General features: G+C 39.9%; 1 protein-coding gene across 2 annotated transcripts in view; it reads right to left on the reverse strand.

Annotated features, from left to right (window-relative positions):
* B3GALT1 (beta-1,3-galactosyltransferase 1) overlaps positions 1-12155 on the reverse strand; it is a 448865-nt gene extending 436710 nt beyond the window's left edge. For both annotated transcript variants that reach the window (XM_081142115.1, XM_081142112.1), the window contains exon 1: positions 11948-12155. The gene's annotated coding sequence lies outside the window, so the exon portion shown is untranslated. The remainder of the gene's footprint in view (positions 1-11947) is intronic.
* Between the last annotated feature and the right edge of the window lie 6318 nt (positions 12156-18473).

Raw genomic sequence — 18473 nt, forward strand, 5'->3', positions numbered from 1 at the left:
AAAGTGATATTTTTAACTTGATTCAAATTTTGTTATGTCAAAACTTACTCCTAATCATGAATTAAACATTTAACTATAAATGCGATTTTAAATGAATATGTTTTTAGAGCATGAAAGGCTGTTGAAGGTCTTTTTAATGAAGATACTCACAAATTTTTCAACCACCGACTGGTGTTCAGGGGGACATTTGAATAGCTGAATGAAGCATCTGAGTTTGACTAGGAAAAATGAGGAAAGGCATGATGCCAGCCAGGACACCCCTAAAGCACACAGTGGCAAGAGGAAGGGGAATTTTAGCACTACAGAAGCAAAACAGGCGGATTCTTTAAAACAGGACCCGGTCCCAGGCGACAGGCCCGGCGGACGGCGGCCTGCGCAGCAGCTCCGGAGCCTGTCTGACCCCTGGCGCAGTCCCGGGAACCTGCCTCTGCTGCGGAGACACTCAGGCAGTTCACGTGAACGGGAGTAAGCGGCAGAGCCTGTGAAACGGCGCTTCAAACTGGGGGTGACACTCCTCCTATTGCAGTCTCTCTGAAATTAACTTGAACTTAACACTTTGAAGATAAAGTGACAATCGACTGGGCTATAAGATAATAAGATAATCTGTGATATGAAACATATTTCAACAAAGAGAGAGAACGCCACTGCATTCACTTTCCAAAGTTAGGGGGAAAATACATACTTCACATTGTTTCTTCTTCATTCACTTCATGTTAACAAATTAACCCATATGTAATGGAAAAAAAGGTTCTTTTTCTCATCTTTAGTTATTTGCTGCTTCCTAAATATTAACGACTCCTAGGGACAATCTCACCTACTGTCTATTCCATGAGGTTATTATACTTATGATATTTTTGTCATGTTACTCCCTTTCCCTGAGTATATTTTAATAAAATATATAGGATTTAATAAAGCCTTAGGAGGCAGTCTGATTGAGCTTCGTGTTTCTGAGATATAGAAAGATCAGTATGTAAGAGCTGAGTGGGCAAAGGGGACAGTGGTAAGAGATTCAGTCAGAGAAATGGGCAACAGGCAAGTTCAAGACAGTTCAAAATGTAGGAACTTGTTATTCCAAAAGAGAAAAAATATCTGTCATGAGCAATGACATTGAAAGGAAGTTCAGTGATTAAGATGTTTGCTATACAGGAGAGAGTGAGAGAGCACTTTTGAAGACAACGTACATTGCACTGCAAACTTTAGGATGAACTCACCTGCACAAAAAAGAGAAAAATCTCACATCACTAACAGCTATTACTTATATCTAGTCCAAAATATTAAAGACAAAAGGGAAAATCTATTGTGTTTTTTCATTTAATAAATTTGAAATGTCATAAAATATTCTTGAAAACTAAAGGTAAAAAGATAGGGAAGGAATCATCTATTTTCCCACCATTTTATGACATATTAATAATTCCAATGTTCATACGTGTAGGTTTTACCTAGCTATAGTACGGCTTGTATGTAATGGTGTACCATATTTTCCCCAAGAGACATTATAGCATGTATTTTTATTTTATTATAGTCACTTACTTTTAATGGTTGAGTATTATCCTTAAATGTATGTGCCCAAGAGTATTATCAACCATCTGAGTTGCTTCTAATTTTTTATTACACATAACATATCCATCAACATCTTTAAACACACGACCTTTCCCATATTTTGTACTATTTCCTTAGGATACATTCCCAAAAGGAATATTAATGGATCAGACGGTATGAATATTTTTATAGTTTTTTCCCTATATACTGCCAAATTGCTTTCGAAAGGGCTGTGCCAATTTTAATTGCGACAAACAGTTTCTGAAAGCTCCAGATACACTGCATCCTTGCCAATGTGGGAAATGATTATTTTTAATATTGTCATTTAGTAGATGAACAACAAGTCCTCATGTTGTTCTTATAATTTTTTAGTCTAGTAGACCAGAGGATAGGAAAGGAGAATATCTGAAAGTAAGAAACAATTTGACATAAGTTCCTATTCTAGTGGCTATTTTTGTGGTCAAAAAGGTTAAGTAGATGCTAGATGATCACCAAACAAGTTGAGTTCACAATAAATTACATACACACAAAATATACTGATAGGTAAGTGTAAACGTGGGCAGCAGTCTCTAGGAAAATGTCAGAAATCCAAGCCTATTCCAGTCCGACTCAGCACTGTTAATCATGCAACTGAAGACAAGGAAATGTGAAAATAAACAAATACACGTGCACTTACACAGCGATCCAGCCGCTCTGCTTCTAGATCCTACAGACTCCTGCACACATGAAACACTGTGTACAAGAGTAGCCATGGCAACATTGTCTGTATTGGCCAAAAGAATTGAAAAAATATATATAACTGCTCATCAAAAAGGGCTGTCAAATAATAAGTTACGGTGTTTTCAACAAATGGAATACTATGGAGTTGTAAAAATGAATGACAATCTTTATGTATTAACTTTGACAGTCCTCCAAGACTGTTGAGTTTTAAAAGGAGTAAGAAAAGCATGTATATAAAATGTTACCATTTGAATGAAAATTTGAGACAAAAAGAAATAGAAGTGTAAAAGGTTAGTACTTTGATAGCTGTGAGACTGCACATCCCCATGAGCTACTAGAAGGCAATGGCGATTAGAGGGAACCAATGATCAACCAATTGTCTTTCTTCTCTTCTGCTGTTTCCCAATAATTGCATTATTTGTTCAAGTACGATTCATGAGATGATCAAATTCATCCCATACAGAGCTCGGCCAATATGCCAGAGTAAACTGCTCTCAAAAATGTGTTACAATAACAATGCATTTATGCTTTTAGGAAAATTCCACCCATTCCTATATCCAGATTACTTTGTTCTTTGGAAGTTATTTCTGAGCTGTAAGTATGAACCAGGAGGAAAAAATATTCAAAACATTCAGCTATATTTGCTTTCTGATTTACATAAGGAAGCATGATTTTCTGCTTTATTATAATCAAATGTAGCAGAATCTTTAATTGTGTTTAATAAATAACTGGGCTAGGCTATAGTTTATCTTCTTAAGATATAATAGCTCATGTTGTCTCACTTTCATCTTGAGTTAATGAGAATTAACAGGGTAACTGATGAGATACACACATGTATCAATACATGCAATTATTTTTATTCTTTTTTAAGCTGCTATACCAATAATAACCCTTCAGTTGAACCATGAAATTCAAAACAAACAAAAATACAAATATGCTTTAAATTCTATTACATTGAGATAAAAGATTGAAAAAACAAAGTCCTAAATGACTCCTGAAAAGTATTCCAAGTAGGAAACTAGCCAAATTTTGCTTGACAAGTAGTAACTTAATGCGGAAAATGGAATATTGTACAATTACCTCCTTTCCTTCCAAAATTAAGTATATCAGTCCAGTGTTTTGCTTCCAATATAGTTGCCTGAATGCCAAAGACACTATAATTTCTCCAATTTTTCTTTTGTTTGTTTGTTTTACTATAGGATTTTATATGACTACAGTAGTACTTGTTCCTAGCAGAAAGTATTTTATTTACTTAAAAAATACAGTCTCTATAATCCCACTGTCTCCCCCAAATGTTAATATTTTATCAAAGCCTTTTGTATATGTGAATAAGTTCCTCCTTCATATTAAATCTTGTGTTCTGCTCTGTTCACTATTATTTCATAAGCATTTTACAATGTTATTACCAACCTTTCAAAATCATGGTTTTATGGCATATATCATAACGTAATTATTTCCCCATTATTGGCCAAATAGATTATTTTTACTACCAAGCTACTACAAATGACATTTTAATAAACTGTGCACATTCTGATTAATTACATGGAATTAATTTCTAGAAGTGGGGTTACTGAGACAAAGGGACTATTTCTAAGGCTTTCGATACACACACGGGATATGTGCTCCTTTTCCCTGCCCAAAGTCCATTTTCCCTTCTGCTGGTAACAGTCCCTGATTTTCTTTTGAACATGGTCTTGGTAGGAGGGGCAATCAAGGTGCCACAGTGATCCACTGACTACAAGCATAAGCATGAAACCAGCGTAGGTCAGTCATACTTCCCATTCTAGAAATTTGGGTCTGGAATAAGTTGACACAGGGACAGAAAAGGACCGATGCGGATTCACCCCAATGACGGTACCTGGCAGGCTCCCTCAGTTTCTCCCATGATCTCTGTGGCGATTCTGTTTCCTTTCCTTCCCTCTTGATTCTGCAAGCTACGAGTGCCTTCCCTTTGTGGTGGCTCTTATCCTTACAGTTAGACATAATTCATTTTGGTAGCATGCAACGGAAGAACTCTGTAAACATCAGTGAAGAGCCTTAGCAGAAGTTTAGAAGAATCTGCAGATCACCTCCATCAAGTCTGTAAATGAATCAGCATTCACTTACAGTCTTTGCTTTTTTGATAAGCTCAAAAGTGCTTTCATTTAATAATATTTCCTTTACTCTTCACCAGTTTAAAATTTTAGATGCCTTACATATTTCTGGTTTTGGTAGACTATCCATTTATTTCTGTCTATTTATTTGTTGGTATACTTACAATTTTCTAGTAGCTAAATAAAGCCTTGGGCATCCCAATTATGTTCAAGGAACTAGGGATAAAATGATGAATATGTTTCTATCTTCAAGAAGTTTTCAGTCTAGTGAAGGGGATGATTATAAACTGGGAATCACATCATTTAAGGGAGTCCTGTAACAGGAGAAAACACTGAAAGGTTTTTTAAGAGGGAGTAATAAACTTATTAGTAATCTGTGTTGAAATTATTTCCATAATTTATGGCATTTTTACTTAACGCATTGTATGCGGGAAACGTATGTATACGTTTTACGTTGACTGGTAGTAGAGCGCGCGATAAAAACTACCCGCAAATAATGTGTTAAAATTCAATTATTTTTTATGTCAAATTTTTATATTTCTCCCATTATGTTTGTACTTATAAAGTCTTTATTTTCTTCTAACTTGATTTAGAGTCTCTTTATATTAAGTCTTTTCTTCATCTGACATTTATTTTGGAATGTAATGTGAGATAGGAAGTGCGCCATTTTCACAAATAATTACTCAATTTCCCCAGCATCATATATCATTTTAAGAATTTTTCCCACAGATTTGTGATTATCTATTTTCAAGTATCTTAGAGTTTGTATGTGAGGTTCTTTTACTTTCTTCTACATGTTTGTCTGCATGTTAATATACTGTATTAATTACTGCCACTTGTAATATTTTTAAACAATTGACAGTGAAAATTCCTCTAAATGTTTTTTTTATTTAAAAAATTTTTATTCTTATAACCTATTTGCTATTCTACATGAACTTTAGAATCTCTAAATTTTACAACGATCTCCTTGGAATTTAATTTGGATTATCTATACATATGTATTTCTATATATTGCATGTGTATATACACATATACATACACATTCAGTGTTTCTATTTTGAAAATTTCTCTACTTTTTCACATTATTGCAAACATTTGTTAATAAGGTTTGAATAATATCCTTTGATTCCTGGTTTACTATAACAAAAGGTCAGAAGAAAATTCAGGCGGCACTGAAATAACGAATAGCATTTAAATATAAAGTTGAAATACCCACATATGTATTTATATATGTGTATATATCTATCTATATCTATCTATATCTATATCTATATCATCTATATCTATGAGAGAGAGAGAGAGAGAGAGAACCACACACACAGAGAAGGAAGCAACAAAGAGTGAAAAAAATGACTATTTGGGGGTTGCCTTCAAGAAATTTCAGGATCAAACTATTTTGTATTTTAGTCAGCATGATTAGAAACTGGCAATTATTTTTTACTTCTCTGAATAAAGGAAATCTGGCCAAAGTTATCCCTAAAATAACTTTATCATTGCAATCTATTATTTATTAGTTGATGCTTATTATAAAATATATCACCTCTCCTGTCTGAAATTAGATAGCTGCGTTCACTCCAAGAAATCAACATGTATTACTTATATTCAAATCATCCGACTCCTCAAAAATTAGAATTCAAGAAATCAGAGATGCTATCATCATTTTATAGACACAGAAGCTAAGGCAGTGATGGGCTATGGTGGGCACCCACCAGCACTCTGACTGGCACGGAGAGATGCACAGTGGAGAAATCTATTAGTTCATATGCCCTATTCATGAAGCCATGGTGCATTTGGGTACATGTATTGCAATTCTTCTTGTCTAGTAGCATTTAAGTTTACAACTAATTGTATACAACCAACCTCTACATCTGGCAATTCTTTAACTGAGTGCTCAGGCCATGGGGAAGTCACCCACAAATTTTGTCATTCAGTGAGGAATTGATTCAGCCCTGATATCACCTATACATGTCATGAAAACATTTTATAGTCAGAGACCAAAAACTATGCTAATTGTAATAACATAACCAAGTGCTGTTTATCAGTTATAAACCATCTCTTCAGTTGCAAATTTTCATTTTAGGACAATGAAATGACTCTTCAAACAACTGTGGGGTTGCTTACCAATGGAATTCAACAAAAGTATTTTTGTTTTGTTTTGTTTCCTTGAGCAATGAGAGAAGTACTAGTTCTTTAAATTCCTCTCTCCCTATCAATGCAGTTTCCCTCTCTCTGCCCAATTTTTGCTTCGTTTTGTTTTTGTTTTAAGCTAACTTAGAGCTGTAGCTGTTAAGCTTTTTAAACAACTTTTTCTTACTCTGGAACATCTGAGAATGGAAAAAGCTGGCAAAGAATTTTGGTATTTCCTGGAGTCCCTGAAGCTCACCTAACAATCACTTTAAAGCTCAAAGACCTCTGGAAATAAGAAATCTTATTTTAGAGATACTAGTAAATAATTAAAAGAAATTCTACGGACATCGTGACTGATTTAAGTACAAATATTTTACATGCAAACTTACCTCTAGCCCTATAAATCTTAGATGACCTCTCCAAATGCTTCCCAATTTATCATTTTCTTGATCTAACCATAATATTAATACAAAGTAATAGTATATCAGATATTAAAATAGGTACATGTACAAATTGGTAGATAGTCATTTCTTCTTACATTATTATTTTACAAAATATGTAACTGTTTCATGGGCAAATGGCATGGGGTTAACATATACACTAGTAGATTACAAACAATGTTTCTAGACCTGGTTCTCCTTTCAACTGACTTTGGATAATTAATATCAACTTCCTGGAATGACATTCTTCCTCATACAAAGAGGAGGGTGGACAAATGACCTGGGTCCTTCCAAGCCCCAAATGCCTGCTTCCTGCTTAGCTTTCATCTAAGAGTTTCATAACAGCCAGAGTTGACTTTGTGTGCTGGACATGGTAACAGTTGGTTTACTTTGCTTTTTAAAAACTCTGTTCTCCTAAAGTTTGTGCTTGGGGAAAAATCAGGCAGAAAAGGGTAAAATCTTAAGTGGGTGGTATATGCATTCTTGAATCTGGATAAATAAAATACTGAGATGGCATCATCAGAAGATTTTCCTACCTCCCAAAACTGGATTGGATAGCAGCAATCTTGAAGATTTTTCTTGAATGACAGAAATCCATTCAGAAATGACTGTTAGTATGGTGTGCCCTGCACTAATATCTTGTCATAAGATAATTTGTGAATAAGTTGGCATTAATTCATTGTGTGGTATGGCTTTTTGGGAGTACAATTTCAGCTTTCCTCAAATATGAAAATATACTTCACAAACCAATTTCTGAAAGTCAAGCTAGGTTCCATTCTTCACAAGAGGGTAAGAAAAAATAGCAATTCTTTTGAGATGTGAGCTAAAAATGCTAAAGAAAATAATGAAATGGAAAGCACAGAAAATGAAACTGGAATCATAATTGCACACTGTTTTATACATAAGAGAATAAAACCTGGGAAAATATCTCAAGGTTATCCACCATTGGATTAACTGGGTAACCAAGCAAATTTTTAAATAAAGACAAATATTTTGAAATTTTGGAACTGTTTTGGCATTTTTTATTAGAAGATCATATCTGAAAATGTTAGGGAAGCTATGACCTCAGACCCTGGAGTTTTCAATCAGTTTTCACAGAGGTACATGAATATATTTCTCTGAATATGGGAAAAGCAGAAAGATTCTCATTAAAATTATGCTTTTAGACCCTTCCTTACTATTTCCAGTTCACTCATCCCATTTAAATGAGGTTATGTAGATTTAACCTTGGACAGTCATAAATGCCTTTTAAATTTGCTATTAATTTGAAACAAATACATTGAAGTATAAATGTTTCCCACTTTGGTTCCTCTGAAAAATATTATGATTTGATTTTAAAGAGTTTTTTAAAGGGCAATATCCTGTCACTTCATTGCTTAATCTTCTCTGAATCTCTCTCCTGCCTTTAGCTCTCATCACATGAAGTGTTATTGTTTGGATTCGTAGCTTCACGACTAACATATATTAGATTATCACCAAGATTACCTTCCATTCTTAATTTGAGTATATTTGTTTGGGTGTGGGTGGGTGTGTATTAATTGGAGAGAAAAGGAGATGGAAAGGGACCATAGAATGGGGGAGATTAGAAAAACAGGTTAGGAGATAAATATTCTATATAAGTTCATTACTTGCGCTTTTTGTTTATGATATATTTCACCCCAATAAAATAAGCTTCATGAGGGCAGGGGTGTTACTCTCATACAGTCAAAGCAACTAGAATAGCCTCTTGCACATAGTAGGAACACAGTAAAACTTGTTAAATTGACTTGAATAAACCATAATTATTTAATAGTAGATTACTTAAAAGTATGAGAATTTTGCCTTATAAAGTTCATCATTCAGGATGGGTTGGTGAATTTGTTTCAAATGCAGGGTGGTTACATTCCTTTCTGATAGCCTTTGGTGTCTAAGTGCATGAGAAAGAGACAGAGACAGAGAGAAAGAATTCAAATGAATTTCAGATTTATTGAACTTGTTGAGATTTCTAATTCCCCTAAATGTGTTAGCTTTCACACACACACACACACACACAATGAATTCATCATTAATTAAATGAAAACAAATTACTATTAAGATAAAATAAACCTCCCTATCTTACCTAACAATGTAGAAACTCTGATCAAGACTACTTGACAAAATAAATGTTTTATTTAATAAGATCATGGTATATATTACATTGCTATTCACAGTAAATGTGATATTGAAATTAAAATCTGGTATAGGTCAAAAAGTGAATTTAGTGGCCTAGAGTCTTCACAAGTTGACATTTACTTGAGTTACTAAAATCCCTCTAGAAAATATGGCATTCCGAGCTCATGGGCTGCCCTGCAGCAAAATAAGTCAAAATTGAAGTGAATTTGCAGAACTGGCAGAACTTGAATTGCTTTCATAAACTAAGTGGTTAGCACTATCTGTTACTCCCCGAAGACTGTGCCCCACCTCCCTTCCACATGCACATACACTCTGCATCTTTTCCCTTCAGCCAAATATAGGCCCTACTGCTCTATCCTAATATTTATGCTCATCGACACATTTCTCTGCACTTGATTCCATTATGTCTTGGTGGTTTTCAACATATATTTAATGATCTGAAAATTTTTTTCTCAAAGTAGCCCCTCCAAAAAACCTGTAAATGAGTAAAAAGGCTCTGTTTCCTTGTAAAGACTTGTGGTTTAGCTCAACACATAATGCAGTGGATTTACAAGATGTTACTTGATAGCAATGTGAAAAACCACGCTCTTAGCCAAATAGTTAAATTTTTCCTTAGAAGTTCCACTTTTATTATTGGCTATTACTGGTAACTTGGTTTTATTGGCTATTACTGGTAACTTGGTTTTTAATGTAAGCTTATTTGCTAATAGTGCATAATACATTTTAATCCTATTTCCCCATATCGACCCATTGGTGAAAACAGTTTTTTACCGGCTCATAGCATTGCATAAGTGAAACACAAACCTAAAATCAACTGCTTGATGTGTTTAATAATCTTAATAAAGTCCTGAAAGTTACAACAATTAGAATATTATGACATTAAAATAATCACCTGGCAGCAGGTAGATTTTATATGGGAATATAACAACCACCACTACAAACTATGCTCAAATTATATCAGAAAACTAGGCTTTTAAACCAGATGTGATGACTGCTAAGGAGAATATTTTTACTCCCGATTTTCTACTAACCCAAATGCAATATACAAGTTCAACTAAAATAGTGCCAAAAATTCCATTTACAGTTCATGAATTAAGTGATGAAAAAAAATGTGCAACCATCTTCGGACACAAAACTAACATCACTCCTAGTTTATCAGAAAGTTATTCAACTGCTTCAGAATAATTCACATTACTAAACTGGGCGAAAATAGAAATTCTACAATAAAAATAAACATTAACAAACAAAAAAACGGGCTGAAAATGCTGACATGTTGGACAGCTCCCTTCTGATTTTTTTTTTTTTTTTTTTTTTTTTACATTATTTCTATTAGGTGTCTTACTTTCATTTTTTCCTGCTTTACCCAATCAGAAATGAGCTTCACCAAAGTAGTTCCTGTGGTCTGGGTTTGGGTTTGATTTCCCTTGTGTTTTGGGGCAAAAGATTCCTCCAGTGAAGGAGATTAAGGAGCCACAGAACAGGGACAGCGCGGGCTGCACCGAGCCCATCTCGTTTTTCCTAAGGCTCTAGCTGGCAAGCAGGGCGCCGCCTCTCCACTCCATGCCCACTGCAAGCCCATCTCCTCGTCAGGGGCCACAGCCTCTCTCCGCCCGTCTCAGCCGGAGTGGGGACAGCTCCTCAGTGCCCAGGTATTGCAAGAACTTTCCCAAGCAGAGACTGAAGGACACAACGGCCACAGACACCACAATCGCCAAGAGTAAGTTTGTGCGTCTTCAAGAGGGACCGAGAAGCCAGTGCACGGAGCTGGGTCTCCTCGGGCACGGCCGGGCCGCGCCGTGCATCGTAGCAGCGCGTAAAATCTACCTTCTGCGGAAAGAGTTGCAGCGCGGCGGACCTCCCCGTGGCCTTACAAAATACAATAATTTAATATAAAATAGAAACAGTGCAGGCGCCGGAAGAAGCTGGGCACGAAAACTCGGTTCCATTGGCGATCCATGCGCCCTGGGTCTGGCGGAGCAGACCCCTCGGGCCGGAACTTTCTCGCAGGGTGGAGCCGCGCGGGTGAGTCCGCAGCCGCCCGCGCGCGCCGGGCCCGACCCCGACCCCCGCGAAGGGGCTCCACCTGGACGCGCACGCGAGCTCCGCCCCGGCCCGGCCGCCCGGTCGGGTCCCTGACGCCCGTGCCCCCTCTGGTGCGGGCCAGGAGCAGCTGCGGCGAGCCCCTCAAAGCGGGACTCTCCATCCCCAAATCCGCGCTCCCGAAAAGTGCAGGGAGCGTCCTGGAAGGGACCTCAGACACAAAAAAGTCCACGCCCAAGCCTGTTCCACTCTCCTTCCCGGTCCTTGCCTTCCAGGCGGACGGTTCCTCTCCCCTCCCCTGTGCTCGCGCCCGAAGTCCCCGGCGCAAAGTGCGACTTTGGGGAGTGCCGGTGCACGCGCCGGTCCCCGACGCGCCGGATCCACAGCTCCCTGTTCTCATTAAGGCGATAAAGTTCCATTGGCCCGGCTCGCTCGGAGCCCCGCGTCCGTCCCCGCGCCTCGAGGGCGCTCTCCCTCCGGCGGAGCCCGAGCACGCCGTCCCCTCCATCCCGGCGTGGATGCCCCAAGGACGGCGGCCGCCTCACGCGAGAGGGAACCCACCGCGCTCCGTGCAAAGTGCCCCAAACCGCGCGCCCACACACGCGCGCACCCACACACAATGCCAGCCCCACGCTATCCAAGTGTCGGCCAGGAGGAGAGAACGCAGGAGCAGGAGTGGCACCGGCGCGCACATCAGCCCCGCCGCGCGTCCGGACTCGCTGTCCGGGTCCCAAACACCCTCGTCGGGATGCCCGGGGCGCAAGGAGCCTCCTAACCCCCAAAGGTAACACCAGCGGTCCCGGGGGGCCGCACGGGCACTGCGGGGCCGCACCTTACCCGCGGGGCGCGTGGTCTCCCGCCGCTCGGCCGGCCCGCGGGCCACGGGGACGCTGCAGCTGGGGTCCCGGCGACGCTGCTGCTCCGCTGCCGCTGCCCGGATGCCCGGCGCCAGCATCACTTCTCCGCCGCCTCCGCCGCCTCCCGCTCCGTTTCCTCGGCCGCCCCTCCCCGGCGGCGGCGGGGCCGGCAGCGCGGGGGCGCGGCGGGGTGGGGGCCGCGGCGGCGCCGCGCGAGCTCGCCCAGGGCACCGGCGGGAGCGGCCGCGGCGCTGCCCGAGCACCCGAGCCCGGCGGCGCTTCTCCGGCGAAGGCTCCGGCCTCCGCGACTGACGGCGCCCGGCAGCCAATCGCCGCCTCGCGCCGCGCGGCGGGGGCGACCAATCGGAGCGGGAGGCCCGAGGTTCTCCTCCGCCTTCGCTCGGCAGCCTGGTTTCCGGGCGAGGCGCGCGGCCGCGGGGGTCCGGGGTGGGGGGGCGCGGGAGGGCCGCGGGGGCGACCCCCGGCTCCCGCACCTTAGGCGCGGCGGGACAGCCCGGCCCGCCCAGGGGGGCCTGCGGCGTCTCCAAACTGCCAGGAGCGCGCCGCTGGGCCGAAAGGGGCGCGCAGGGGTGACCCCGTCCCCACAGCCTCGGCCCGGGGCGCAGCGCCTCGGCGCCCTGCTCGGCGGGCGTGGGGCGCGGGCGCGCGGTCCCGGAGGTGGCGCCGTCCCGAAGGAGCCCTGCGAAGTCGCGGCAGCGCCCGTGCTGCGCGCCGGGCAGCTTTGGGGGCTGAGGACGGCGCCCCTGAGCCCCGACGCCCTGCCCGGCGCGCCCGGCCCTGGCGGAGGCCCGCGGGGAGGCGTTCTCAGGTTGTGCGCCCGGCGGACCTTGCCTGCCTGCCCCCAAATAAACTCCCCCATCGCCACCCCCCACAGAACAACACGCCTCAAGAAGCCATGGGGACAGCTTCAGCGGGCGACCCAGTGGGTTTGCTTTTTTGTGTTTTTTTCCTTCGGAGAATCACTTCTGAATGACACAACAGGTTTTTTTGCTTGCTCGTGGGTGTGTGTGTGTGTGTGGCTCATCTTATGTAGCAAGGAAAGAAAGAAAACCACAGTGGCCAACTCTTCTCCCGCCCCCCACCCTTCCCAGCACTGTAATGATCTTTCCTTGTGGAGCATTTTCAGTCCCTTCAGTGCAAATATGTTTGAATGGTCCAGAGCTCTAGGTCTGTAATCCATGTTGCAGTTAAAAAGTAAACTCAGTTCTACGCGAAGGCTTTACTAGATGTGGGTCTTGACCCAAGTGACCTCTGTCTCTGATGGGGATAGTCACACCTACCTCGGGAGGTTATTGGGAGGGTCAAAAATCAAGTCTGTAAGTCAGCTACGCAGCTGTTTGACTAACAATTGGAACTCTATGTGTTAGCTGTGCTGCTGCTGTTTCTATTTATTTTATTTTTAAAATATATCTTTATTGATTTCAGAGAGAGGAAGGAAGGGGGAGAAAGAAAGAAACATCAACGATGAGAGAGTCCTTGATCGGCTGCCTCCTGCAGCCCCCACTGGCGATCAAGCCCGCAACCCTGGCATGTGCCCTGAACGGGAATCAAACCTCCATACCCTGGATCCTAGGACCATGGATGCTCAACCACTGAGCCACACCGGGCGGGGCTCTGACTATATTTTAATAGATCCTTTTCTTTGTGCAATAATTGCTCCTATCTTCATATATCTTCCTTTTAAGATAACTCCATGTATCTCATGATGCCCCAAATAAACTCTGCCTAAATTTTATGAGCACTATAAGGAACATTTGATTGCAGAGTAGACTTGCACGTTGCCATCTTCTAGCACTGCTGAAAATGTGTGCATATCACCACCATTCCTCCCAGTTCTCTTGTGTTCTTCCTCCCTTTAGCCACCTGACCCCAATCTAGTTTGGGAGCTGCACCAACTCTTCTTAGGGAACTGTGCTAAAAACGAATAATGATAAGTTTAATTTTTAGGCTAAAAACAGAGATATGGACCACACCACTTTGAATTTTTAATCTAGAAAAGGTTTTTGTTATTTTAGTTTTTAAAAACTATTTACTGTTAATTATTTATTTTTGTTTTTATTATGTAACTTAAAATCAACACCCTCTTTAACTACATAAAATGATCAATAGAGGAGTGGCATTAAATATGGAAGAGAGAGAAAAAAAGAACTTTTATTCAAACTTCATTGGGAAAAGGGAGTTGATAGTTTCAAGAAAGGAGAAATATTAAAACTTAAATTCTAAAACATGGAAAATTTAAATGCAATGACAATTTAGAAATACCTCTGATAAAGGATAAGTTTGGAATAATCTTCAGCTTAAAAATGAATCTTGACTAAAGAAAGCATGTAAATATAAAAGTGTTATCAAACTTTAGAATGTGTTGGGAGGAAGAACACAAGAGAACTGGGAGGAATGGTGGTGATATGCACACATTTTCAGCAGTAAACATTCAGAGAGATGCATACACAAATATCCACATAATTTTTCTAACCACTCCTACGTGCCCTGCCAAATATTCCCAGTATTTTTTTTCAGTATTTTTTTCATTATCTGGTATTTTGCAACAGTTAATCCTAAAAAGATATGGGTTCTATATGGTACCATATTCCTTAGTGATTAAGGTAATCAAATGACTTACAGAAGCCAAAGAGTTAGAGTCAACAGCATGCAAAGTCTCATATCACTAGTGTTACGCATAAGCAGCTCTGAGCAAAATAAATCTGCTCAACACACAACCTACTAATAGTGAAAACCATGAAATATTGAAAATCAACAAAGATGGAAAATTAAGGAAAAATTTTTAAAGTAACTGAAAAGATTACATGCTGATGTTAGTTTTTTTTGTTTCATTTTGTTTTGTTTTGTTTTTTACATTGCTGTAAATTTCATGGGATGTGTGGGGCAGAAAGTCCAGGGTTATTTAATTCTGTGTCCATTTAATGAGGTAATTATATTTAATTAAATAGTTGATGTGGGGTTTTTCTTCACCTACTTAGCGATACCTGTTTTCCTTCCCATGCAATGAGAGAACTAACACAGCTTGTCCATGGAGGAAGAAACTTGCTTAGGCACTACTTAAATCAATAACCACTTGCCTGATCTTGAAAATACATAAAATAATTTCATATTAATTGATGCAAAAAACTATATTTATCCAGAACAGAATCTGAATATTTCATTGAAGTTAGTTCTGACAAAAGCTCTATGTAGCAGATAGGAAAACTGAATTAAAAGGAAATAGATCAGTCTAGTTCTAGCTCTGTTTATGACTAGGTGAGTAACTGGAGGTCAGTTAATCTTTCCCAGTATTTCTTCTCTAAAATAGTGTATAAAGACAAAATAAAACCTATAGCTGCCTTTCTAAGATGTAAGGATTAACTCATAATTGGAACTGCAAGTCACAATGGGCTTTTTACAGAATTGCCCTTCCAAAAACGGAAAGCACTAAAATTTAATGGTAATATTACCCTCTCTCAAATATGACTTAGTTTAATTCTCACAATAGGCCTGTTCATTATGGATACATAATACCTATTTCTACAGATGAACACACAATTCAAAGAAGTCTTTTTTTAAAATAATTTTATAATAAATTGGCCATAAGATACACTATTTGTTGATGTTGTCCAGCAAGAATGTTTTACCCATCATTTCTCTACTATGCCACTTTCAACGTGGTTGAAATATGCAAGTTTAAAGACTGGCACCATAATTAAAATGAAGGATAACCCATTTTGTTTCATAGTGGATGTCAGTTGCACCTTGAATAGAGCTATTTTCCCAAATAATATAATTAATTAGATAACTTCAAATACATGAAGCCTCTGTTCTCATATTTAAAACTCTAAAACATTTATAATAATGGATATTACTCATGTTCATGTTAAAAAGATGGCTATACAAGTCTTTTCTATTAAAAGATTGAAGCAAAATCTAGAAAACATTGAAAACCACCACAGTGGAACTGGATTCTATTCAGTTCGTCACAGCTAGGATTTTCTTAAAATATACTAGATACCAGGACCAGTGTCCTTCCCTACACACCCAGGACTAAACGGAATAAAGTCCCTCATCAACATTTTATAGGAAACAGGACTCCAAGCAAACGTTCAGGCCCTCAACCCTATACTTTTCCCACCACATCATAGTTTTCTCCTGAGATTTGGAAATTACCAACAGAGAGGGAAGCACTGAAACTAAGATAATGTAAAAGATATCCAAGGACAAAGTGTAGACAGAGCAACACACCTAGGAGAGCACTTGAAATTAAGAGAAAGTAAAAATGGTGGGGTTTTTTTTGTAGGAGGGGGCAAAATTTAATCTGAAATCTAGGAAGACAATAAAAAGTAATGTGGTACTGGGGAATCCAAAGAAAGATAAGGTTTTTAAAGGACTGGGAGGTGAGTTATAGCAACTCTTGACTATAAGTATTGACAAGAGGTCATGGATTAAGTGAGTTCTCTGGTTTCCTTTGAAAGCACAGTTATGGTAGGGTGATTGGGGTGAAAATCATTGAATCCACACAGAATAGGGAAACGATAGTATAAGTGGATATGTTTCTATTATGGTAGAAAAAAGTTCTGTTAATATAAGTTCAATATTTTTAAATAGAGGTGGAGCCATGATTTATGCAGAAGGCTGTATAAACAACCTTTATGTTTAATTAACATAAAGTCTCATAATCTTAAATTATTGACAGTATTGTTTCTATTATTAAATCAAAAGTATTGCCCAGCCGGCATGGCTCAGCGGTTGAGCATCCACCTAGGATCCAGGAGATAGTGGTTAGATTCCCGGTCAGGGCACATGCCCGGGTTGTGGGTTCGATCCCCAGGACCGGGCGTGCAGGAGACAGCCGATCAAATGACTCTCTCGTCATCGATCTTTCTATCTCTCTGTCTCCCTCTCTCTGAAATTAATAAAGACGTGTTTTTTAAAAAATTTATTTGCAAAGATATGTAATCTTTCAATCAGTGTGTATGCGATAGAAATCAAACCACTACCAAAACTGGAGAAAAGATATTTCTTAATCTACCTTATTATAGATTCCATCTGCAATTTTTATAATTTAGGATTAAGTTCTTTGTTTCAAGAAGAGAATCTAACCTCTTTTAATAATAAGGTTCTTTCTCCTTTGGCCTTAACACCAAAGAGCAGCTGTATAGTACATTGGTTCAGGATCAAGTTTAAAAGTGGAAAGGAGACATGGGTATGTGTGTGTGTGGACTTTGGGGTCGGGGGTAGGCAGGCGAGGGAGGAGCAGTGAGAGATGGGAAGAGTGAGGAGGAGTGAGGAGCAGGGTTTTCAAGTCATTTGTGCAGCAGTTCTCCATGGCTTCATTAATCAATACTTATTTCAGAAGCCACTTAAAGCAGAAGGCACTAAAAAATTAATTTAAAAAAATTAATGACTTCTATATTACCACACAGAATACTATTTATGTGCCTAGCATAGTGCTAGGAGCTCAATAAATGTTTAATCAAGGAAAAATGTTGCATGGGGTTTTGGTGGGGAAGGGGCTGTTGATGAAAGTTGAAGTCGAGTGATAGCATTTAACATGCTTCTTGTAATTATGACGATTTTAAGTTTACATAAATGAAATCTTAACATGCAATTTTATTTTCCAGGGTTTCCTAGGATTGCTGGTCACATTACCCATCAGATACATTCTCTCCTTAGACTGAATCTTAATTTTCCCTTAGCATCCCAGCCCCTCACCCAGTCATGCTTTTAACTAATTCTCCTGGTGATTTAAGGAGATTAGGAAGTGTGCCTGGAGAATGAGCCTACCTTTGAGGGAGGAAAGTGCTAATGAAAGGTCAAAGCTGAGTTCCTCGGGACTGGGGCCACTGAAGCTAATAGCATGAATCGTCATTAGCTTTTACTGATGCCAAGTCATGCAAGTCTGTGAAGTTCATACAGAAAGATACATTTGAATCAATAGGACTTTATGCTACCATGCAGCTTGATAATTACTTTCTAAATATTAAGTTTGCAAAGCTTTTTTGTTCCTTAAAAAATATTCTCTGTTCTGAAAGCCTTTGTACCTACAATGTTTTCCTTTAGCAATCTTTTCTGTTGTTGTCATGTTACTGTGGAAGTTGGCCACATGCATAGTTTATATAGGCACCTTTGCTTTCTATCTAACAATGGCCTGATATTTTGTAACAGGATTAATATTTTAAATCCACTTCTCTGAATGCTTATAACAGGAAGTCACAAGCACATTGCAGTACTTTGCTTGCAGTCTGCTGGTATATTGGCTGTTGACCTGGCAATGCCAAGGGGAGGTGGGCTATGTTGTTTAGTTGGTAAATGAAGCATGCAAGCCATTGCTGTTTCTGTTGTATTGCATGTCAACTCCACAGAGACCCAGTGAGCACCATGGAACAGCACATTCGTGGGGGAAAATATAACAGACTTGCACATCTCCGTGTTGAAGGCCTTAAATAAAAATACCTAATGATCTATTTTATACTCTTGCTATGTCAAGAATTTTTGAA

Source organism: Miniopterus schreibersii (assembly GCF_964146895.1).
Source record: "Miniopterus schreibersii genome assembly, chromosome: 7".
Taxonomy (NCBI): domain Eukaryota; kingdom Metazoa; phylum Chordata; class Mammalia; order Chiroptera; family Miniopteridae; genus Miniopterus; species Miniopterus schreibersii.